At 43.3% G+C, this 26,261-nt stretch overlaps 1 pseudogene; it reads left to right on the top strand.

Moving 5' to 3' along the window:
• The first annotated feature begins 6,032 nt into the window (after positions 1-6,032).
• Positions 6,033-6,149, top strand: LOC124546144 (annotated as a pseudogene).
• The last annotated feature ends 20,112 nt before the right edge of the window (positions 6,150-26,261 follow it).

Genomic DNA, 26,261 nt, shown 5'->3' with positions numbered 1-26,261 from the left:
GGATATTGCTGGCCAAGGGAGTACATCAACTTCACGCAGACAGCTCATAGAGATTTAATGTTTCCATCAGGTGAGAAACAACAGCCGTCACATACTATAAAAATGCATTTTAACCATTAACTGTTTTATTTAACTTATCATCCAACGGTTTCGGTCATAGACCATCACCGTTGGGTGTTTATCAACACCGAAATTGAAAAAAAATTGAAAGAAAACACAACGTACACGTAAAATTACGTAACTCAACAAAATAGGGGTGCAAAATTAGGTATGTATACTTACACTGTAAGACAGACCAGGTAAAAATATATCCCATTTTCCTTTCAAGTTGATACAGCATCAAGCTTGTCACAGAGAAATCACCCAAACAACTATAGTAATCCGTTCTTTAAATACTGACGACATATCCCACAGCGCTTCAAGTCAATACACAACGTATCAACCGAAAAAGGAAACAAACATAACACTGGAAATGTTCCTCATTTGCAGAGTAACATCAAAGGTGATACATTTCTAATACGTAGCCAAAATAACAAGGAGTTTTTACATTATTAGCCAAGGACGGAATATAGTTATAGACACCTTTGATAGACGGAAAACACGGAGAACGGTGACTGTGTAAATTACAATGTACACAATAACAAAATAAAAGAGAAGTTCACATAACAGCAAAAAAAGATACATTAAAAATAACAGATTCGTAAACCATATTCATGGTGCAAGACTACTTAAGTAATACAAGCAATAGCTCCATAATTGAAGTGGAACATCGGATGTCCGGTGGTATCTAAACTACGACAACAATCTTTAGGCAATGATACATAAGAGGGTAAGACAGGGTACAGATACAGAAATACATAGCTTTTATATAACAAACTAACAGTTTACAAAACCGAAATACCTAGAAATATTAGAACAGGCGATCATATTATAAAGGCAAACAAACTGTACAGCTCCAAGGTACTGTAATCACAAATAATGTTCAATACGTAATTTTTAGTGTTGATATAAAAATCACCTATAACTCAAACTGTACATGTTACGCAATACAGCCATAAGTCAATTGTCTGACTGTAAAATACAGAACACAAAGTGGAAATATCTGAGCAGTTAACAACAACATATATGATGCAGTTGCCGTATTAATACAGGCTAGTAAATCAAAGAAACCTGTTACTTGATGCGGTAAGACTACGCCGACAAATACCACCTAAACATCAGGTTACACATAAGCCTTATTAAGTGTGAAGCTTATGAAATAATAGTGCTTGTGGCATGTTGACCATATCTATTCACACGTTACCTGTATTTTGAAATAGTTAAATTTTATCGTATTTGTACGGTATAGACGTAACTTAAGATTTATTGCCCATGACATTCCAGTGACATGATATACTCGTATTATGGTAACGCTGTTTGTACATTGTCACCCTATGGGTGAATATGGACAGCATGCCACAAGCACTCTTATTTCATGTACTTCAAACTTAAAAGGATGACGTGTAACCAGATGTCTTGGTTGTGTTTGACAGGGAAATCTTACCACATCAAGAAAAAGGTTTCTCTGATTTACTAGCCTGTGTTAATACGGCAACTACTTCTTGTATGTTGATGTTAATTGTACACATGTTTTCACGTTGTATTCTGTGTTTTACTGTCCGACGGTTTAGGTATGGGTCTATAGCGTAACGTGTTCAGTTTGAATTCAAATGGCTCTAAGCACTATGGGACTTAACATCTGAGATCATCAGTCCCCTAGACTTGGAACTAATTAAACCTAACTAACCTAAGGACATCACACACATCCATGCCCGAGGCAGGATCCGAACCTGCGACCGTAGCAGCAGCGTGGTTCCAGACTGAAGCGCCTAGAACCGCTCGGCCACAAATGCCGGCGTTCAGTTTGAGTTATAGGTTATTTTTAGACCAACACTAAAAATTACATATTGACGATTATTTGTGATTACTGTACTTCGGAGCTGTACAGTTTGTTTGCCTTTATAATACGATCGTCTGTTCTAATATTTCTAGGTATTTCAGTTTTGTAAACTGTTAGTTTGTTATATAAAAGCTATATGTCTCTGTACTCCGTCTGACCCACTTATGTACTGTTGCATAAAGTTTGTTGTCTTGGGTTAGGTACCACCTGACATAGGATGTTTCGCTTTCATTATGGGGCTAATGTTTTTATTACTTAAGTATTGTTACAACATGAATATGGTTACTGAATTTATTATTTTTAACGTATCTTATTTCATTGTTACGTGTACTTCACTTTTATTTTGTTATTGCGTGCACTGTAACTTACACGGTCACCGTTCTCCATGCTTCCCGTCTATCAAAGATGTCTGACAGACATGTTCTGTCCTTCGCTTTGCTAATGATGTAAAAGTTCCTTCCTATGCTAGCGATGTATTACAAATGTCCGCCCCTATAATAGCCGGCACGGTAGCTCAGCGTGTTCGGTCAGAGGGTTAGCTGCCCTCTGTAATAAAAAAATTTAAAAAAAGCCTGACTGAATGGATCAATAATGAACTTCTGAACTTGAATGGGCGTCCGCCACGAACAGTTGAAACGAGCTGAGTGGTCAGCGTGACGGATTGCTGTCCTAAGGTCCCAGGTTCGATTCCCGGCTGGGTCGGGGATTTTCTCCTCTCAGGGCCTGGGTGTTGTGTCGTCTCCATCATCATTTTATCCCCATCCGGCGCGCAGGTCGCCCAATGTGGCGTCGAATGTAATAAGACCTGCGCCAAGGGGGCCGGATCTGCCGCGTAAGGGGACTCCCGGCCAATGCCGCCAAACGCTTATTTCCATTTGTGTATTACGAAGATACTATCTTTGATTTTACTCCGCAAATGTGGAATTTTTCCAATGTTATGTTCTTTTCGTTCTTCTATGGCACGTTATCTACTTGACTTGAAGCATTGAGAGATACGTTCGTCAGTATTTAAAGGGCGGGTTACTGTAATTGTTTGTGTGGTTTCTCTTTGACAACCTTGATGTTGTACCAGTTTAAAAGGAAATTGGAAAATGCTTTTAACTGATCTGTTTTACATTGTAAGTATACATACCTAATTTTGCAACCATATTTTTGTCGAGTTATGTAATTTTCGTGTACATTGTATTTTTTTAAAATGTTTCTGTTTCGATGTTGATAAACACCCAATGATGATGGTCTATGACCGAAAATGGTGGATGAACGTAGGTTAAATAAAATAGCTTATGGTTAAAGCACATATTCTAAAGTCCATAGAGAAACGTGCTATGCGTGGACGAGCATTTCGATGTGGAAAAATGGCATCAGAATTCTGTCGCATGAGCGGTAAGACATGAGGTTGCAGGATGTCGATGACATTCCGTTTATGTCGTCAGAGTCCCATCAGTCACTGTCCCATGACGCCACGAGTAACACCGCTGTGCCTTACCATAGCATTCGAAGGCTGGAAACTTCGAACGTGGCCAGGTGACTGGGTGACACTTGTGTCATACACCTGTACGCGAGCTTTCCACACTCCTAAACATCCCTAGGTCCACTGTCTCTGATGTGATAGTGAAGTGGAATCGTGAAGGGACACGGACAGACCGACCACGTCTCTTGATTGACAGAGACCACAATTAAAGAGGCAGACATCTATCGAGACCATCACACAGGAATTCCAAACTGCATCAGGATTCGCTGCAAGTACTATGACAGTTAGGCGGGAGGTGAGAAAACTTGAATTTGATGATCGAGCGGCTGCTCATAAGCCACACATCACTCCGGCAAATGCCAAACGACGCCTTGGTTGGTGTAAGGAGCGTAAACATGGGATGATTGAACAGTGAAAAAACGTTGTATGGAGTGACGAATCAGGGCACACAATGTGGCGATCCGATGGCAGGGTGTGGGTATGGCGAATGCCTGGTGAACGCCATTTCCAGGGTGTGTAGTGCCAACAGTAAAATTCGGAGGCGGTGGTTTTCCATGGAGGTGGCTTGCACCCCTTGTTGTTTTACGTGGCACTATCACAGCACAGGCCTACATTGATGTATTAAGCACCTTCTTGCTTCCCACTGCTGAAGAGAAATTCGGGAATGGCGATTGCATCTTTCAACACGATCGAGTACCTGCTCATAATGCACGGCCTGCGGTGGAGTGGTTACACGACAAATATCCCTATAATGGACTGGCCTGCACAGAGTCCTGACCTGAATCCTATAGAATACCTTTGGAACGTTTCCGAACGGCGACTTCGTGCCAAGCCCCACCGACCGACATCGATACCTCTCCTCAGTGCAGCACTCCGTGAAGAATGGGCTACCATTCCTCAAGAAAGCTTCCAGCACCTGTTTGAACGTTTGCCTGCGAGAGTGGATGTTGTCATGGGCCAACACCATACTGTATTCCAGCATTACCGATGAAGGGCGCCACGAACCTGTAAGTCATTTTCAGCCAGGAGTTGGGTTGTGTTGGGTTGTTTGGGGGAAGAGACCAAACAGCCAGGTCATCGGTCTCATCGGATTAGGGAAGGACGGGGAAGGAAGTCGGCCATGCCCTTTCAAAGGAACCATCCCAGCATTTGCCTGGAACGATTTAGGGAAATCACAGAAAACCTAAATCAGAATGGCCGGACGCGGGATTGAACCGTCGTCCTCCCGGATGCGAGTCCAGTGTGCTAACCACTGCGCCACCTCGCTCGGTCAGCCAGGTGTCCGAATACTTTTGATCACATAGTGTATTTGTGGTTGTGGCACCAGGTATGACGGGAAACGATCTGTTTTTGTTTTAGAAGGGTGGTTCCGCACCCATTGGCTACCACGTAGATGTGGCTTTTGTTGCGGACGTTGCTTTAGACATTTGTTGTAGGCAGCATTGCAACTTGGAAACTTTTGCTCGCAGGTTCACCCTTCTGGTAGATTAGGCACTGAGAGAAGCGCGTTCCCCTGCCGCCAGCATGCAGCACCTGCTCGCGTCCGGCCTGGTGCTACTGTGCTGCGGGGCCGTGTTGTGTAGCGGCCAGACTCTCCGCCCCTCCCCCGCCGCCTCCTCGTCTTCACCCCCGACCTCGACGGCAGACGCAGAGGACTCGTCCCCTGCAGCCACTGGGGCCCCCGCAGAGAAGGGCAACTGCACGAGCGCGGTGCCGCTGCAGGGCCCCGAGCACACGGTCACCGAGCTGCGCTTCCCCGGCGGCTCGCAGACGCGCTTCGCCGCCACGCTGTTCGCGCAGCCCGGCGCCCGCCTGCTGGTGCAGCTCGCCTACGTCGACGTGGCGCCCGGCGTCTTCTCGTGCGAGCTCGCCTCCGTGCGCGTCTACTCCTACAAGGACGGACAGCTCACCCTGGTCGACAGGTAAGGCGCCTCCTGCAGCGTCCCCGCCTAACTTTGGCACGCAGCAAGTGTAGTTGACATGAATTGACAATTCACGCAGTCAGGAAGCAACGTTGCCAGATGTAGCTTACGGAGAGACTGCACTCAAAAATTTAACTCTTCTACTTTCCCGATTTCAATTGAATTTTAAAATCGTGTCCATGACGTAAAGATGTAGTAGTGTCCAAGCTTTATAACTTCAGAACTTCACTGGATTTGAGTTTTGAATGTTTAATGTGATTTACAGTTAATGGTACTTTTGAAAACCAACGTTTGGTTCCCAAGACTGTCGCGCGGGATTAGCCGAGAGGTCTAGGGCGCTGCAGACATGGACTGTGCGGCTGGTCCTGGTGGAGGTTCGAGTCCTCCCTCGGGCATGGGTGTGTGTGTTTGTCCTTAGGATAATTTAGGTTAAGTAGTGCGTAAGCTTAGGGAATGATGACCTTAGCAGTTAAGTCCCATAATATTTCACACACATTTGAACATTTTTGTTCCCAGGACTCAATTTTCACATTCCAGAATTTTAAGGTATACGTGTAAATGTCCGAAGGAACTCTGCTTCGTAATTCGGAATAACACAGGCACTGTAATGTCGTGTTTATCCGAAGACACAGGACAAGCGACTTTCAAGTAAAATCTCCCCCCTGTACGGGTATATACATAATGGATATACGAGTACATAGGCAACGGCCTTGCCGCAGTGGATACACCGGTTCCCGTGAGATCACCGAAGTTAAGCGCTGTCGGGCGTGGCTGGCACTTGAATGGGTGACCATCCAGCCGCCATGTGCTGTTGCCATTTTTCGGGGTGCACTCAGCCTCGTGATGCCAATTGAGGAGCTACTCGGCCGAATAGTAGCGGCTCCGGTCAAAGAAAACCATCATAACGACCGGGAGAGCGGTGTGCTGACCACACGCCCCTCCTATCCGCATCCTCATCTGAGGATGACACGGCGGTCGGATGGTCCCGATGGGCCACTTGTGGCCTCTAGACGGAGTGCATACGAGTACATGATGTATACCGCTGATTCACGACATATAGAGGTTTGGATCGGGCCGTGTGTCGTGATTAGGCACCCAAATAGTAAAGCGACCGCTCGCAATAAGCGGAAAATCCGGGTTCGAATTCCAGCCCGGCACAAATGTTCATTGTTCAAATGGTTCAAATGGCTCTGAGCACTATGGGACTTAACTTCTCAGGTCATCAGTCCCCTAGACTTAGAACTACTTAAACCCAACTAACCGAAGGACATCTCACACATCCATGTCCGAGGCAGGATTCGAACATGCGACCGTAGTGGTGGCGCGGTTTCAGACTGTAGCGCCTAGAACCGCTCGGCCACTCCGGCCGGCATGTTCATTGTCGTCATTCCATTTTACAGCTGATGGTTATTGATATCGCAACTGCGAATACAATTAATGTATTTCATAACAGCTGCAGTCGCCGCAGTGCGTGTTTCTTCGGACTTTGCATCATAATTCTAAACAACACAGCCACTGCAATATTGTATTTATCCGCCCACACCAGGCAAGCGACTGTCAAGTGACATAACTGCCCTGCACGGGGATATATGTAATGGATGTATGGCATTTAATAAATTCACAAGACGTTGTTCAATAGTTCTATGCAATCATTTTAAGAAAAATGTTCTAATTTACTTACAGTATTTTTACACATTTCAAACTTAAATTTTCTTTAATTATAGGTAAATAAATTTCAAAACAAAAGAGATAAACTGCATTTCCTATAATATTAATGCACAAGAGTATGAAAATACCTGAAGGCTACTTATTGTAAAAAGTTTACCGAAATAGGGTAATATTTAGGATAAAAAAGTTGCCATTAAACTTAGAAAAACTAACTTAAAGGAAAAATGGGTTTTAAAATTTTGTTAAAATATGAACGCTAGTACAAGATACACAACGTTAAAATTCAGCAGCACCGCACGTTTTCCCTACTTACTCCTGTAAGGCTTCTTCTTCTGGTGATTTCAACAGCAGGGTAGCATTTTTCTTGATTTTTTTTTCTCTTCTCATGTAGACTACTTCATCCGCCGTTGATTTCTGCAAGCAGATGTTCTGGGAGGGTGAGAAAGGAGTGCTGTGCAAACTTTCATTTACATTTTGTGTATTGCCATCAGTGCATCTTCCCAGTAGCGCATCAGGTGCAAGTCTCTGACAGACTATCTTGATCACTTTGGCAGCTGTCAGTGTACCAAAGCCCCTGGCGCAGTCCACATTTCAAGTTTTTCTTAGGCATACTTTTAACTCGAACACAATGAAATTGTTTCCGGGCCGACGGACAAACACTGCAAAGATGGGAAATACCCATTAAGATCTACTTGAAAAAAAAAAATTACAAACTGAACTTTTAGGGTGGACTCTCTCCCTAAGGGGAGGTTCTAGTCGAGAGGAACGAAAAGTAGGCGAAGTTTAGAATTTTTTCATATAGGGACTGTTTTTTTTTAAATGGGTGTTTTACCACTGTATTGTACATACATTCGTGTGAAAAAATATTTTTATCTCATAAAAAATTAAAAATAATGTCTGCAGCACTTGTCAAAGTCTTGGTTTGCACAAAGCGTTGAACAGACTCTTATCTATTTCTGAAACGCCTAAAAATAGACAATTCTTAAATTAGAATGAATTTTGTGGGCCATCACGGTGGGGTTTTGAAAAATACCTCGAAAAATAAATTGCCACAATTTGAAAAACTTGTCAATTTCTTGGGAGTTTTTCTAAGTTCAAATGTGTAAAAAAGTATTTAAAAGTCGAATAAAAAAGAATAGGCCCCGTAAGTCCCCCTAAATTTAATTATATTTCATTTTTAAAAAAAATCAGATAAATCGCTGATCTGTCGAGGCTCTAGAGTGCATTGTATACTGAAACACAACCTACGACCAGCTTACAAACAGAAGTGATGACACTTTCTGCAGGACCTGGCCATCATTTTGCAGGACAATGCTCAAGCACGTACGGTGCAAGCTGTTACTGATCTGTTTGACTGATGGGGCTGCTAAGTGCTGTACCACCTACTGCACTCCCCTGACTTAAGCCCTCGTGAGTTCAACTCGATTTTTAAGCTGAAGGAAACACTTCACGGCATTCGCTTCAGAACTGCTACAAATTCGTCGGGCAATAGACCGCGCCGCTCGAACTGTCAACACAACTGGCACTGCTAAGAGTATCCTACGACTTCCACATCGCTGGCAATGGGTTATACACAACGTTGGTGACTACTTTGAAAGTCAGCAAAACTTTGAAACACGTATCTATTTTGTACGAGCTGTAAATAAATAGTTGTCACTATTAAAGTTCCAACCCTCGTGCATACCTGTACCACCACCAGAAGTACAGGCAATGCAACCGCAGGATTTTGTGTCACGAACACACTTCTACAGATGGTTCTTGCACCATTGTGTGGACGATCGCGATTTCTCACCGCGGATCCTATTCACGGATGAAACCAAGTTCACCAGGGGAGTGTTCTGAATTTCCACAACAGTTATGTGTGGGCTGACGAAAACCTACATGCTCCGGGCCCCCGCGGTTTCCAAGAGCGATACGGTCTGAACATTTGGGCAGGGTTCCTGGATGGACGTGTGATTGGGCCTTACCTTCTTACATCACATCTCACGGGTGCCGCGTGCTTCCGATTTCTTGACAGCGTACTGGATGGTCTCTTGGAAGATGTACCACTGCATGTGCGTCAAACTATATGCTTCCAGCACGATGGCGCACCACCTGATATTTCACGTGAAAACCGAGGTCTGAACCAACGATTTGGGCAACAGTGGACAGATCGTGGTAGCCCGATTTCGTGGCCTGCAATATCTCCCGACTTGAACCTGCTAGACTACTACCTGAGGGGCCACACAAAATTCGCGATTTATGAGACCCCTGTGGCGTCCGAAGACGACCTACTGGCGCGAATTATTGCTGCGGCGGACGCTGGAGGATAAGGGATTGTTGATCGTGTGTACAGGACATTGGTACCGAGGTACCGTATCTGTGCTGAACTTGGTAGTCGTCACATCGAGCACTACTTGTAAGTGAACCCAGACGACAAGAAGCAGGAGTCAGAGAGCAACGTGTGTTGTGGTATTTTGTGTGAAGCAGGAAAACGGGACATTTCCGGACAAGAGTTCCTATGCTAAAATTAACCGTCTTGGTCCCCATTAGAAATCCTCAAAGTCTGTAAAGGGAAACTAGTTACACCCTGCATATGATGACTAATAGCGTTTATCTATAAACTTTTCGTAGCTGTCCCTTACATTTTTCCTCGACTGCTGATGTCCTGCTGTCCGTGGTCTTGCTGTGCCAGCCTCATCACAATCTATATTGTACTGTTCCTCACCTTTGCTTTTTCGTATTTACGCATTTATGAAGTTATTGCAGTCCTCTTTACAAACTGAGCACCACGAAGTATGGCCTCTCCTTTTTCCTTTTTTTCTGAAAGCAGTACGTTACCGCACACATGAAGCTGCAGGCTTGGCTGGGTAGAATACTTTTGTTCTTTTTTTTTCACTTTATATGTTGGGCTTCCACCGCTCGTCGCAGTGGACATGTTTTGGAATGAAACAGAGGTAAATGGAGATGCAAAACACCAAAAAGAAAATAAATTACGAACTAGACTTCTAGTTCAACAAAGCGAAACTACAACACCAGTTAACATGCAAGATAATCGATTGTTAAGTTTCAGACAAGCGCGCTTTAGTTTCTGAGGACGGGAAAGTGGCTCGTGCTGCCTGCTCAGACCGTCTTTGGGTGGCTTTGCTAGGAAACCAGGCGACGATGCTGAGCTGTCAGTACCAAAGACTCGTCTCCCACAGTACAATGTAGCTAAGCGCCGTCAGACCAGCGTACGCTGCTGGACATTAAAACTGCAGGACCAGGAAGGATAGCAAGTAACGAAATGTTCTTATGGTGCGTGTACAGAATGGAAGGGAGAATGCAATCCAAAATTTCTAAATAATTTGGGGGACACAGCGTGCGAAATTTAATAAGCAGAGCTGGAACCTGTGGCAGCGACAGTAGCTTTGACTCGGCTAGTCATCGTATCGAACTGAGCCTGGGTGACGTATGGGCGCGTCACTCGATGCTGCTTCAATTCTGTCTTTATGGCTGGTGAGTAGTGGGAATCCAGTCGCTCTCTCTGAAATCCATGGTGTTTCTAATCGACGGAAGATCTGGAGAAAGGGCTGACCAGGGCCAAAGTCGAACAAGCAGGTGCAGACACCACAGGCAGTGTGCGGTCTTGTGTTATGTTGTTGAAAGATAATGTCACAAAGTACCTGCTGGTATGGCATTAACACGTCGGAAACGTAACACCTGTCGTCCAAATTATCAGCGCTCTGGAGCATAGGCAATCATGTTGTATACCGAATTACGAATAGTACCATCGACCACACCAGGTGCTAGATCCGTGTGACGACGATGAACGCTATCTACCAACTTCCGTTCTCCTCAGGACCTCCACTCATGGATACGTCAATTATAATGCTATACAAACAAGCAGGACACTTCTCTCCAAACGACTTGTGCCAATCCTATGTCCTCAGCTGTCTGCGGCCGCGCCTCTCTCTGCTGCCGTGTAAAGGAAAACCACAATAATGGTGGCCTTGTTGACAGTCCGTGACACTCCAGGCGTCGTCGCATTGTGCACTGTCTGTGTGGATGTATGTCTTGTTGGACACGCCCCTTTCCTGAATTAAGTTACGTGGTGGTGGTGGTGGTTAGTGTTTAACGTCCCGTCGACAACGAGGTCATTAGAGACGTAGCTCATGCTCTGGTTAGGGAAGGATTGGGAAGGAAATCGGCCGTGCCCTTTCAAAGGAACCATCCCGGCATTTGCCTGAAGCGATTTAGGGAAATCACGGAAAACCTAAATCAGGATGGCTGGAGACGGGAAATTAAGTTACGTGACATGGCTGTCCGATCCTGCACGGCTGAACAGCAGTATATGTGGCCTCTCGGGCTCTAGTCGCATGGGGCCATTGACATCTTGCATGGTGTAGATAAGGCCCTTCTGAACCCATCAATGGCGCATGTCTAGAACTATATGGTCTCAGAGATCTTTCCAACTCTCGAATATCGTCGCTTCAATCTGCATATGTACATCATAGATGCTGGTAAGCAAAATCTCAAAATTACTAAGATAAATTATTCTCTAGAATAAGAGCCTAACGCATATTTCAAAATAACAAATCCCTAATCGCTTATGAAACATAAGGCCGATAAACAGTCACAGTAACAGCATTTGAATTCACACAATAGAACGTGGCAGTAAACTCCAGTCATCGTCTCGGGCTTTTAGTTTACAAAGCATTACCTGTATAGAAACTACAGTATAACAGAACATTGCAAGGCAAAACTTTTGTATGATGACTAAACAAGGTAACGTGAGAACTAATTGGTTGGCTGATGGCCATGTAGGCTTAGAGAAACCACCACTTAAGAAAAGATTCTAGTTATTAATTTGGGGACTCAGCTTATGAAATGTAACCCATATAGTTAGTCTGAGAGGAGAACCGTAGTGACAAAAATCATTTCTCTTTTCAGTGCAGACTCGAGAGATGCCATATTCAATTTCAGTTGACGTCTATATTTGGTGGATTTCATTTTACAGCTTACTTCCTATTAATAGATGCCACCTCAGCGCTCCACCGCATTGAGGAGCTCTCGAAAACGCACAGTTATTTGTGCGATATATTGTAATAAAATGACAGGAAACGTCGTACACGTCCTTAAAGAATCTTCATGTTACGTCTTGCTTGTTAAGAAGGTATGCGATTCCAAGGATATGGCATATTGAAAAATCCATCAAAACCGCGTTGTTCTTGATACGATTTGTTAAAATTACGTGTCTATTAATAGTACATTAGGGATTATGCCTTCAACAGATGGTAACATACAGGGCGTAGTCATATTACAGTTCAGCATAGTGTTGTGAATACAGATGTGGATTTAAGAAGCGATGTGGAGCTGGTTCGTGTCTTACCAAGTTCATATATATTTTTTTATTCACCTTCAAGTTTTCTAAAATGTTCTAGGACTTTCATATTGATTTAACGGAAGTTTATTCTGTAATATGCAATCCCGTCGGAGGTTCGAGTCCTCCCTCGGGCATGTGTGTGTGTGTGTGTGTGTGTTGTTCTTAGCATAAGTTATTTTAAGTAGTGTGTAAGTCTAGGGACCGATGACCTCAGCAGTTTGGCCCCTTAGGAATTCATACATTGCACTGTAATATGCAAGTGCCCTCTTTCTCAGCAGTGAGTTTGTTCGATAGGTCTTATCTACAAGAGAGCTTGCACAGCTTGCAGTAAGATATTTTGCACTTTTTTGTTTTACCTTAAGACCTGTGAGAACTTGTTTATCTTCGATATTGTGGAACACATCTCTTCTGTTGCAAGCTCCTTGTTTTCATAACTTGGGAGGAGGTAGTATGGACGAAAACAAGATAAAATATCCAATAAAAGTGGGCTCTAGACTGCATACCTTAATAACTTTGAGTACTTGTTCGGCACAGGAGATGAAATGAAATGATCGTGTGGCATTGGGCATTGAGGGCCGGGAGTACCCATCCGGGGAAGTTCGGCCTCAGGGTGCAAGTCTGTATTTCAGGTGACCCGACATTGGACGAACTGCGCGTTGGTGATAATGAAGTGATGACGAGGACAGCACAACACCCAGTTCACAAGGGCAGCAAATCTCCAACCTGGGCCTACTGCATGGTAGGGAAACAAGTTGCCACTCAGCTAAGCTGGCGGACTAGTACAAGAGATGTGTTTCGCAGTAGGGAAGACGAAACAGTGTTATAGCTCTTAAGGTATGCGCTTTAGAAGCCAAGTTCACTGGACCTTCTTCCTTGTTTTGGTCCACGCTCCCATTTTTTAAAATTTGGAAAGCGAAGTGCTTTCAGTAGAAGAGAAGTGCCTCACTGGAGCGAAGCTGAACGTGTGCTCGGCTCTTAAGGTACCGCTATGCATTTTACAGCAGATATTGACTAGACTTTTTTCCTTGATTTAGTTAATACTACCTCCACTAAAAGTTTTTCGGTATAGTTCCACTTCACCCTCTTTATATGTCGAAGGCTGCAGTGGGTGACAACCAAAAGAGTCCAACTCCGTATATATACGAGTATATATATTGTGTGTAATGGGTATAAGTAAGGATATTTTTACATGCAGTACCTTAATATGTACACACATCAGTGTGCTGGTTGTTTTTTCTCTGCGTCGAACATTCTACCTGACGTTTTCTGTATGGTTGTAACTGCATCACTTAAGTGGACTACCCCTGTCAGTATAGCCAGTCATTTTCTGTGCATGTGTCCACATTTCAACAACTGACGTGTTATCCATGGGGGAAATAAGAAATAAGCATTAATGGCTTGCTTTTGCCAATGTAATTGGAGGTACTACCCAAGCTAAAAATGTATTACTTGTAATAGCTACAATAATTAGTCTGCAAATGAAGTAAATACTAGCGTAATCTTGTTCAATACGACGTCCTCAGTCACCAACAAAAATACCTACACGTACCTGTTACATTATACACTCCTGGAAATGGAAAAAAGAACACATTGACACCGGTGTGTCAGACCCACCATACTTGCTCCGGACACTGCGAGAGGGCTGTACAAGCAATGATCACACGCACGGCACAGCGGACACACCAGGAACCGCGGTGTTGGTCGTCGAATGGCGCTAGCTGCGCAGCATTTGCACACCGCCGCCGTGTGTCAGCCAGTTTGCCGTGGCATACGGAGCTCCATCGCAGTCTTTAACACTGGTAGCATACCGCGACAGCGTGGACGTGAACCGTATGTGCAGTTGACGGACTTTGAGCGAGGGCGTATAGTGGGCATGCGGGAGGCCGGGTGGACGTACCGCCGAATTGCTCAACACGTGGGGCGTGAGGTCTCCACAGTACATCGATGTTGTCGCCAGTGGTCGGCGGAAGGTGCACGTGCCCGTCGACCTGGGACCGGACCGCAGCGACGCACGGATGCACGCCAAGACCGTAGGATCCTACGCAGTGCCGTAGGGGACCTCACCGCCACTTCCCAGCAAATTAGGGACACTGTTGCTCCTGGGGTATCGGCGAGGACCATTCGCAACCGTCTCCATGAAGCTGGGCTACGGTCCCGCACACCGTTAGGCCGTCTTCCGCTCACGCCCCAACATCGTGCAGCCCGCCTCCAGTGGTGTCGCGACAGGCGTGAATGGAGGGACGAATGGAGACGTGTCGTCTTCAGCGATGAGAGTCGCTTCTGCCTTGGTGCCAATGATGGTCGTATGCGTGTTTGGCGCAGTGCAGGTGAGCGCCACAATCAGGACTGCATACGACCGAGGCACACAGGGCCAACACCCGGCATCATGGTGTGGGGAGCGATCTCCTACACTGGCCGTACACCACTGGTGATCGTCGAGGGGACACTGAATAGTGCACGGTACATCCAAACCGTCATCGAACCCATCGTTCTACCATTCCTAGACCGGCAAGGGAACTTGCTGTTCCAACAGGACAATGCACGTCCGCATGTATCCCGTGCCACCCAACGTGCTCTAGAAGGTGTAAGTCAACTACCCTGGCCAGCAAGATCTCCGGATCTGTCCCCCACTGAGCATGTTTGGGACTGGATGAAGCGTCGTCTCACGCGGTCTGCACGTCCAGCACGAACGCTGGTCCATCTGAGGCGCCAGGTGGAAATGGCATGGCAAGCCATTCCACAGGACTACATCCAGCATCTCTACGATCGTCTCCATGGGAGAATAGCAGCCTGCATTGTTGCGAAAGGTGGATATACACCTTACTAGTGCCGACATTGTGCATGCTCTGTTGCCTGTGTCTATGTGCCTGTGGTTCTGTCAGTGTGATCATGTGATGTATCTGACCCCAGGAATGTGTCAATAAAGTTTCCCCTTCCTGGGACAATGAATTCACGGTGTTCTTATTTCAATTTCCAGGAGTGTATATATGCGCGCATTTCTTGTAATTAAAAATAAATGGTTTCCTAAGGAATGTTCTAATCAGACAAAGAAGACCATTTAAACGTGGTTCCACGCTTTCACAGGGCTTGCGGCTCTGAAAACCGGAGCACGGCCGTTCTCACGGAGGGTGGAGTTGCTATAGTGACGTACGCGACAGTGCTGCCCTCCAGCAATGCGTCTGGAAACGCCACTGGCGCGTTCACCGTTCTGGCGCAAGTGCTCGGCGCCCCCAGCTACCAGCCCGGGTACCGACCACCGACGCCCACGCAGATCACCGGCAACTACAACCTTTACCAGACGCCACCCACTTATTACTACAACCAGGTGAGTGACATAAGGAATAAATCACAACGCTATCCAAAAGATTAATATAATCTATTAACGGGCACCTATTTACCGAACAGGGTATCTCAAACGTTGTAGTACAAGGTGAAGCTTGACCACAGCAATTAGGAGTACAACAGTATGCACTTAGAAAATTTGTGAAATTTCGATAAAAGATAACAAAATTGTAAAATCTCTGTCTCAGCAAAACAGTCAACAGCGAATACGATTACCCCTTGCTACTATACATGTTCGTAAGCGATGTGACAGCTATCAATGAACTGGTTCAATTTTTTTTTTTTTTTTTTTTTTTTTTTTTGTCATTTGATCCCATCCTACGAATGAAAGTCAGTGGCCAGTCCAATCAATGGCTGTCTTCACATGCAAGTACAGTAGAGTCCTATTAATCCGAGATAACTGGGCCCGGACCTTTTTCGGATTACCGATTTGTTCGGATTAACCGGAATTACGGTGACGAGTTTCTACAATGAAGTATAGCAATCATATAAGTAAGTACACCATGGTAACAAATGAGAAGAAGTGTGGGAACAATGGCTCACTCTCACTCCCCGCCAGAGTTGCCGTTGCATAATATGTAAAGTCGCTAGCCAGTGTTAAAATTTCCACTAGATATGTAAAATAACGGTCACTAAAAATCCGCTAGACGTCGCTAAACTTTCTTAAGGGCAAAGATGTCTGCGGGCGCGTGGGGGGGGGGGGGGGGGGGGGAGGAATTATTAAATTTTTTTCAGCACTTGGGTATTGCCAGACAATAATGTAGTACAACGCCTACAACATATTTTTAATGGTCCTATTTTTCTTTTATTCCAGCGATATTTAGAAACTTGGTATGAAACACTACAAACCACATTAATTTATTGATAAATGGTACTGAAAGTTTATTATTTTCGACAACAAAATTAGTCTAACATATGCACAGTTAGAAAAATCTGAAAAAAATTAAATTTGTAAACGAAGCCATTAAATGTTCCACTCAATCGAAATTATTCGTGTCTCAAGCTTCCTATCTGAAAAGTCAAAATGAAAAGTATGCTTTTAGCTATTAAAATTATGTAGTTGTACATGAGATTAGTAATAAAATAAAATACATACATTGTGACATTTTAAACGTGTTACATTGAAAGCCCAAATAATGTAACTGTTCATAACTCCAACTTTTATTATGAGGCAAACCCTGAAATCGCGGAAAAAATCGGCTGTTTCACATAAAAAGACCAATGCCACTCAAAAAATATATGGAATAGCTAATTTTTTTGCGATTTCACGGCTGGTCCGATAGCAGAAGTTGTTCGCAATGATTAGTAACTTCGATTCGACTTTTGATGCAACATGTCACGATGTATATATTACGCTGCACGTTCATGAAAGAAAATATAATTATTAGCTGAATGCTTTTACATAAATTTCAAAATCATGTAGGAAGTCTCCAGGATCATCAGTTGCGTTAACTGAAGAAAAAGTTGAAGCCTCTCCGGTTTCTCTTGGTCTTCCTTTGCCGACTTGGTTAATAACATCTTCTGGCAGATCATAAGTCGAGTAACTAATGTTTTTAATCTTGAGTTGGTTTCTGATGAGAAGAGAATTTACAATTAGTTCAGAAAGTCTGTTCCGAAGCTTATTTTTCACAATATTCATGGAGCTAAACATCCTTTCCACTTCGGCGTTTGAATATGGTAACGATAGAACAGCAATAGCGAAATCAGTTAAATCCTTGAAGGTGTTTATTCCAATCGCATTTTTATGCACTTCACCAAGAATTGTTTTCAAAAATTACATAAGAGTCGATTCTGTTCATCTGAGTACATATTATAAAGCATCTCCGTTATGTAACATCGATCTTTAGTAGGTTTAAAATGCCATTTTAATTCATCCCGCTGGGATAAAATTCTTGCTGTGGCCGGTTCGATAGATAGCCATCGTGTGTCACACGCTTTAAGTATTTTTAGCGGTGCCTCACTGCAATTAATTAGCTGAAAAATATTTTTATACTCAATTTGGCGCTTTGACGAGTGTGAGAACCAGGTGTAGGTTTCACGGACCAGAAACTCTATGTTTCGTGGCAAAGTGATTTCTGATGCGTGCGTTACTGCCAGCTGTAATGAGTGACATACAGAAGGTATCAAAATGAGATGCGGAAGATAGTGTTGCGTTTTCAGAACTGTATACACGCTGTAGCTGGAACCACTCATAACAGCTGTATTATCGGTTCATATTGCAATTAAATTTTGTAGTTTGCGGCCCTTAGCTTTTAAACACTGAAAAAGTGCCGATACCATTCAAACGGCATCCGAACTCTCCAGGGGCTGCAAAGCTAAAAACGCAGGCACTACTTTTTTTTATTTAAACTGAAATATCTTGCGACGATCCTGATGCTTACATCTGTTGATTCATCTAATAATAAACTATATTTTTGGTCACCTATGTCACTTAAAAGTTCCTTTTTCAAAAGAGGTGTTAGAATATAATTTATTAGCTCCGTACATTTGGTTCTATGTAATTTCATGTCATTTGTTGATTTCGAATCCTTAAAGCATTTTTTACACACGTCAGTCCAGTGATCAATGTTGGAAATTGAGCTATGTTCGTCAGTCCAGTGATCAATGTTGGAAATTGAGCTATGTTCAACAACATACAACGCTAACGTACACTCAGCTCTTGCACATGAATTACATGTATTCACTGGTACTGCGGAAAATGTCAGTTGCTTATTTTGAGAAATTAGTTCATATTTCACTGGTACTGCGGAAAATGTCAGTTGCTTATTTTGAGAAATTAATTCATATTTTGCTCGTATGTTTTTTCGTTTCCAAAGGCTTTTTCAAATCGTTAATTTTTGCATTCATTTCGGATTGACAATAGCTACAATAGGCTTTAGTTGAGTTACCTGGCACAGGCTTCAACCAATATTTGAACTCCATGCAGCGTTCCCACTCTTTTCTATAACTCTGGCTGTAGACCTTTCTTTTAGGCGGCACTTCCATGATTTTTTTTATAACTGCGTTAATTCCACACAAATACTATCGTTACAGAATCAAAACCGATAATTTGTAAACAACTGCAAGAACTAACGACACCGCAACATATCGATACAACTAAAATGAGTATGACATTCCAAACAGTCCAGTTCCAATGCAGTATGCTTGTTCTTATTAATTGTTGAGTCACGAAGCTCCTACAGTTTTTCTGCGGATTCGCTACTGCAGTGCCGCCAAGCGGCTGTTCTGTATAAACGCTGCGAAACAATTATGCGTTTTGTGAATGAAGTGCAAAGCACATTCAAAATAAAATGCGGCCTTATTTCGGACGTATTATGGCACTATAAATTGCAGCAGCTTTCAAAGCTATCACTTTTCCGATTTCCAAAGAATGCTGTGAGGAATGTGAATAATTATTATAAGAATTTTAAAAAATGCCCATTTTAACGTACTTACACTTTTTGGCTTGCGAGAAAATATTCACATTTTCTATTCACTCGTTTGGCATCAGAACTTTGACACTTAACGAGACTGGCAAAAATCTCTTTATCATCTTTACATGATGTTACTACTATGTAAATGGCGGACCGTTTCTCGGATACAAATAAGCTTTTCCAGATGGGCCACGGCGTACTGCAAACATTAAAACTGATTTACAGAAAACAATTTTTAAGAATGCTGATCCGAGATGATAGCATTAATTTAGTGGACAAAATAAAAAAGACCAATGTGAAGGAGTTTGTTTATTAGGCTGCTGAGGCAAGGCAGAATATTTCAGAAAATACTCTGACAAAATCGTGGAGAAAAGTGTGGACATTTCTTGAATTTCAGGACAACCTAGTTGAAAATGAAGAGGAAAATCTTCTACAAAGGATACAATCCCTGGATGTGAAGAAGCTAGTGAAGGAGACAGAGATGAGTGGATGGCAGCGTATGGGGTATGTGTGGAGAACCTGATTTAGTTGCTGCTGTGACTCAAGACCAGGAAGAAGTGGAGCGCTGTGACGGAAGTGACAATGAGCCTGAAAGCAACAAGGGAGAGCTGGTGCCATACAGTGACGCAGCAGAAGCCCTTGACCTCGCGCTACATTATCTGGAGCAACAGCCCACTGCTACACCCGCTGATTTGATGTTTATGAGACGAGGGCGCAACTATGGGTCATATAACTGTCTGTCTTCATTACGCCAATAAACAATGACTGAGTTTTTGTCATCGAAAAAGTAGAGATAAAATGTTCGCTGTATATTAGTAAATTTGACAGCTTTTCTTTCATTGTTATGCATTGATTAAACCTAATGTTTTTCTTGCTAATTTTTCTAATACATGTTTACTGTACTGTGTAAATTAAAATAGTGTGTATGTACAGACGAATGGAAAAGCAGATAGAAGCCGACCTCGGGGAAGATCAGTTTGGATTCCGTAGAAATGTTGGAACACGTGAGGCAATACTGATCCTACGACTTATCTTAGAAGAAAGATTAAGGAAAGGCAAACCTACGTTTCTAGCACTTGTAGACTTAGAGAAAGCTTTTGACAATGTTGACTGGAATACTCTCTTTCAAATTCTGAAGGTGGCAGGGGTAAAATACAGGGAGCGAATGGCTATTTACAATTTGTACAGAAAGCTGATGGCAGTTATAAGAGTCGAGGGGTATGAAAGGGAAGCAGTGGTTGGGAAGGGAGTGAGACAGGGTTGTAGCCTATCCCCGATGTTATTCAATCTGTATATTGAGCAAGCAATAAAGGAAACAAAAGAGAAGTTCGGAGTAGGCATTAAAATCCATGGAAAAGAAATAAAAACTTTCAGGTTCGCCGATGACATTGTGATTCTGTCAGAGACAGCAAAGGACTTGGAAGAGCAGTTGAACGGAATGGACAGTGTCTTGAAAGGAGGGTATAAGATGAACATCAACAAAAGCAAAACGAGGATAATGGAATGTAGTCGAATTAAGTCGGGTGATGCTGAGGGAATTAGATTAGGGAATGAGACACTTAAAGTAGTAACGGAGTTTTGCTATTTGGGGAGCAAAATAACTGATGATGGTCGAAGTAGAGAGGATATAAAATGTAGACTGGCAATGGCAAGGAAAGCGTTTCTGAAGAAGAAAAATTTGTTAACATCGAGTATAGATTTAAATGTCAGGAAGTCGTTTCTGAAAGTATTTGTACGGAGTGTAACCATGTATAGAAGTGAAACGTGGACGATAAATAGTTTAGACAAGAAGAGAATAGAAGCTTTCGAAATGTGGTGCTACAGAAGAATGCTGAAGATTAGATGGGTAGATCACATAACTAATGAGGAGGTATTGAATAGAATTGGGGAGAAGTGCTTGTGGCACAACTTGACTAAAAGAAGGGATCGGTTGGCAGGACATGTTCCGAGACATCAAGGGATCACCAATTTAGTAATGGAGGGCAGCGTGGAGGGTAAAAATCGTAGAGGGAGACCAAGAGATGAATACACTAAGCAGATTCAGAAGGATGTAGGCTGCAGTAGGTACTGGGAGATGAAGAAGCTTGCACAGGATAGAGTAGCATGGAGAGCTGCATCAAACCAGTCTCAGGACTGAAGGCCACAACAACAACAGCAGTTTACCGCACAGTTTTCCATTAGACTAACATTTTTCATGTTCGGATTAACCGAACGTTCGGATTACCAGGGTTCGGATTAGCGGGACTCTGCTGTAATTCGTTTAACAGTCTAGGCACTGCAGCCGAAAACTCGAACTTCCACTAGATTAGCCATACTTGCAAAAGAAATTTCAACTGCTATCGGTAATATGTAGAAGTGAGTTTATCGTTTCTCTTCTCCCTCGTCTCACGCCTCATCCTCTCCTCCACCTCCTACTACTATCCCCTACTTCCCTGTACTGTATAATCATCCTTTTCCTCTCTCTCTCTCTCTCTCTCTCCTCCTCGCACCCCTCCACTTCTACTCCCCTCTCCCTCTTCTTACCCTATACTCCTATACGCCTCCTCCCCCTCCTCCTCCATCCTCTCCCCTTCTTTTCTCCATCCTACCCTGTCCCTCATCTCTATCCATCTACTCTCCCTCTCTCCAGTCCTCTCCCATCCCCCTCTACTGGGGATGGTACTGTTGTAAGTCTACTGTTCTGTCAGACTGATGGTTGGACGCCAGACCGCGGTAGGTAAATGAACAATGATAAGATATGTACGGTTGATACCAGATTCCATGAAGGAAAATTGGCCTCCCTTCTCCTCCCCTCTCATCTCCCCGTTTTCCTTACTTTTTCATGAGACAAGCACTTTACACTACTAGCCTGAGAAGGTACCACCACACTTTTATCCATTGATGACATTACTGTAGTGTTAGAGCACAGAACTGTCCAAGGCAATTCTGTTCATTTTATCTATAAATGTACTTGCTGCTAGAAACTGAAAACATGAACACAAATTGTGAAAATGCGATTTGTGGAAAGTGGTTGACAGACGCAACAATTATATTCCGAGCCAACTTCGTCTGGCTTCACAGTGTGGACTGGTACAATTATCATTTAGTTTAGCAATTGGAAAGAGCTTGTTACTTCCAGAAAGAGCAGAGACAACAACTGTGCAGCGTCTATTAAATAAATCTCTCTATATGTTTCAGATCGACAGGAACGATGTAGCTTACCAGAATAACAATGGGCCCCACTATAAGAAGCCAGCCTCATACTACTACCTTCCTGGTAAACGCAACAGCCACTACCAACCGCCTTCGTCCACGAGTCCACCACTGCTACCACCAACTGGCAGCTATCATCAGAGACAGTATCGCAACTACGATTACACAAAGACTTCAGAAACTGGCGGCTACTACGAATCGCCAGGGAACTTCGACTATATGAAGGCTCCAACGAACCAGAACTACCTGAAGACTCAGCAGCATCAACATTACCTGCAGTCTCCACAGCATCAAAATTTCCCAGAGAATCCTCAGAACTTTCGTCAGCGCCAGAGCTATCAAAATGATGTGCAGCACAACTTAGGCCATCTGAACCCACCAAACAATGTCAATGGATTCCCTGCAGGAAACTATCGCCAGGGGGCACCAAATGGTCCTCCTCCTGCCGGCACTGAGGCGTATTTCGACTACAGACCCGACGGCGCTCCTGGGCAACCGCCAACGCCATCTGGCTACCACCCAGACTACCAGCCGCCCTCATACCTGCCCACCACGATCGCACCTCCCACACAGGAACAGGGAAGATTTCATTCCCAGTGGCAGGCACCACCAATCGGTGGCCTTCAGGGGCCACAGGCGAATTTCCCAGTTAGCCCTCTGGGAAGCGATGGAGACTTCTTCGCTGGGGACTGCAACGGGTCTGCGTGGCAGGTCAGCAGTCTCGACCCAGCATTCAATAATAGGTTTGAGCAGCAGTTCCAGCTTTATCCTACGAACTATGTATGGCCACAGGGCTTGGCTCAAGACTGAAATGTATGTTATCCACTGCTTCTCTTCCATATGGAAATAAAAAACAACGTATAACTGATAGATACGTACGTGATATAAGCGAGAAATGCATCTACACTGCGCCAAAATAAAAGAGAGTGTGTTGTCATTTCTAACACGTTATGATTATAAACTAACTTCCCGATGAGCTGGAGACTTAAAACTTTCAACATAGCTCAGAGCTCAGTGACATTGCAATATTAACCCGCTTTCGCGTCATGTGTGCGACGGGAGTTACTTTGTGTACCACCGCCATTTTCCCCTTTTCCTTTTCCACCCGCGAAAGTTTCGTGGAAAGAACAGTTGTTGGTGAAGTCCCCATGTGAGCTTTATTCTCCTTCATTTTTACCTTAGAGGTCTTTCCGTGAGGTAATACTGGGAGGAAGCAATGTATTGGTTGACTCAGATGAAGAGAAACTGAAATAACCCTGAAATTTACCGCACGTCTGTTGTATTCTCATCAAAATGTTTTAAAGTGACCGAAAAATTTCACACACAGAGAACTAAAATGCAGAAAATAATTATTTAATTCTCTTAGTACCGCTGGGATCAATATGACCCCATAATATGCACATTGGAAATGTATACCTACCTTGTTTTCAAAACTATTATTTTCAAAATACATGACTTACACCTTCTGAGTCATCTGTATCCAATGATGTTTTGTCCGTTTTTATATTTACAAGACATTAAAATTTATTCATGGCTTTTGCATTACGTATCACTGGGGTCAATATGACCCCAACTGAAATTGCTTGTCTGTTTCTTCAATACAACATTTATGAAAATGGAATGATGGATGTTATGTTGAACAGCTGTTATACGAAACCCTAGCAACAGTGAAAAAATTATTTCCCGCTTGTTTGAGTATCTATTGTTTGGATTTCTTGCATCAGATGTTGTATCCTTCCTAGTACCACGCCGGCCGGTGTGGCTGAGCGGTTCTAGGCGCTTCAGTCTGGAACCGCGCGGCCGCTACGGTCGCAGGTTCGAATCCTGCCTCGGGCATGGAAGTATGTGATGTCCTTAGGTTAGTTAGGTTTAAGTAGTTCTAAGTTCTAGGGGACTGATGACCTCAGATGTTAAGTCCCATAGTACTTAGAGCCATTTGAACCTAGTACCACCCTGGTCGATGTGACCCCTTAAGCACCTGGAAAGTTGTATCTCACTTGTTTGCAATGCTTTTTTTTCAAAATATATGACTTTCTTTCTCTGAGTCAATTGTATCCAGTGATATTTCCTTCAGTTTTACGTTTAAAACACATAAAAATTTATAAACGGTTATTTGCACTGAGTGCGACTGGGGTCAATATGACCAAATCTAAATTTCTTTTTGTTTCTCGATCATAATATTTACGAAAATAGAATAGTTACTATTACACTGAACAACTGTAATGTATGTTTTTATGTTAGTTGATTAAAATAACGCCATAATATCCGGCCTATATGTCCCCAGTGATACTCAGTGAGTCAGAAGGGTAGGAGGGTTAAATGCAAAACTTTTTAATATAATACATTTTGAAAACGGACTTTAAAGTATAAACTAATTACTTTTAGCCCAAACAGGTTCCTGACACCATGCAGATGGTCCTGAAAATTTGTGATTGTGAATTTTTAATAGCTATGAAAATAATTGTAGAATTTAAAACGAAAGACGTGGAACGCCTATAATAGATAACAGATAATATTATTAATTATAATAGATAATAGTAAGTAGTGAATTGTTCATGCATCTGTTATGTATTGGGTGCGCCCCACGTTTTTAGCTTTAAATTCCAAAAGCATTTTCATTGCTATTAAAAATTCACAACAAATTCTCAGGACTATCTCTATGGGGCTATGTATCTGCATGCAACTAGGAGAAATTATTTTCTATCTTTTAGTACGGTTTAAAAATGTGTTGTATTACAAAGTCTTTATTCAAATAACTTTAAATCTTTGTTTTGTGAACTGTATAAATTAGTTGATACGTTTAGATTGCTTTTATCCTTACTTTCACTTTTGAGTAAGCAGAGATGACACACAAAATTGTGAAATCTAAGAGATATGTGATATAATAATTAGCATTATATCTCTGTGAAGTAGCGAAGATGATATTGCACCAGGGGGAAGTGATATGGAGATCGAATCGATTAGTCGCCCCGATAGGGGGTAGAGCATAGTCAGCCGCTCGGCAGCAGAGGCCGCCAAAGGATGGGTTAAACCTCGGGTCAACGGCTGCTTTAAATAGCGCGCACCGCGGCTGAAAGAGACTTCACATACTTACACGAATCACTCCTTTACGCGCCTACTGGAGCATAAAAACGTCTGATATGCTCCTGCTTTAAAAGACTCTGACTGAAAAGTGGGGTATCAGCTGCCTCAGTCTACCTTTCTCAGCACCTTTCGACGTTCTTCCAAAACTTTTGCCACGCGATCATATTCACGGTCTTCTTAACATGCAACTCACATCTCACTTCCACAAGCTCCACTAACTGTAACTCGCTCACATCCGCTATTCCATCCCTGTAAGTCGCTCGTACACATCAACTCCCACTTGCCCCTTCTCTCTCTTTCACGAAGCCCAGCTCTTTGTCACTATCTCTTCGTGTCTCTCTAATTGTCACTGTCTCTTCTCTCACAGCCACAGTCTCCCTCGTTCTGCCATACTACTACTGCCTCCTCGCAATGTCACTGTTTCACTATTGCTCTCTCTTTCTGCCACTATCGCATTCATTCCCTCCCATTGCTGCTGTCTCTACTCACTGTCAGTACCCCTCTCTTCCTCGTTGCCATTGTCGTAGACTCTGACTCAATACTTGGAAAATTTTTTAAAGGTGCTGAGGAAGTCGGAATGAGCCAGATGGTACCCCATTTTTCAGTCTGAGTCTTTAAAACAGGAGCGTATTAGCCTTTATTGTGCTCCGATAGGAATATTTTTCCGCTGGATTCCTTGTTTATCCTGCTGCAGCAGTGCATGTCACGCCTATGAGAAGAACTTTATGAGTAAGTGAATGTGAAATTGAAATAACGCAATACTAATTTAGCACCTGAGATCGGATTTGACGTCCACAAAAATTTTGCGTGTGCTTCAGTACTACAACATGGAGTTGCTAGAACCCTTACGACGATAACGGAGACACTGTAAAACATATTCCTCCGC

Source organism: Schistocerca americana, chromosome 8 (genome assembly GCF_021461395.2).
Source record: "Schistocerca americana isolate TAMUIC-IGC-003095 chromosome 8, iqSchAmer2.1, whole genome shotgun sequence".
In the NCBI taxonomy this organism is placed as follows: domain Eukaryota; kingdom Metazoa; phylum Arthropoda; class Insecta; order Orthoptera; family Acrididae; genus Schistocerca; species Schistocerca americana.
The sequence above is the reverse complement of the archived record's forward strand: the minus strand, read 5'-3'. Positions and strand labels throughout refer to the sequence as shown.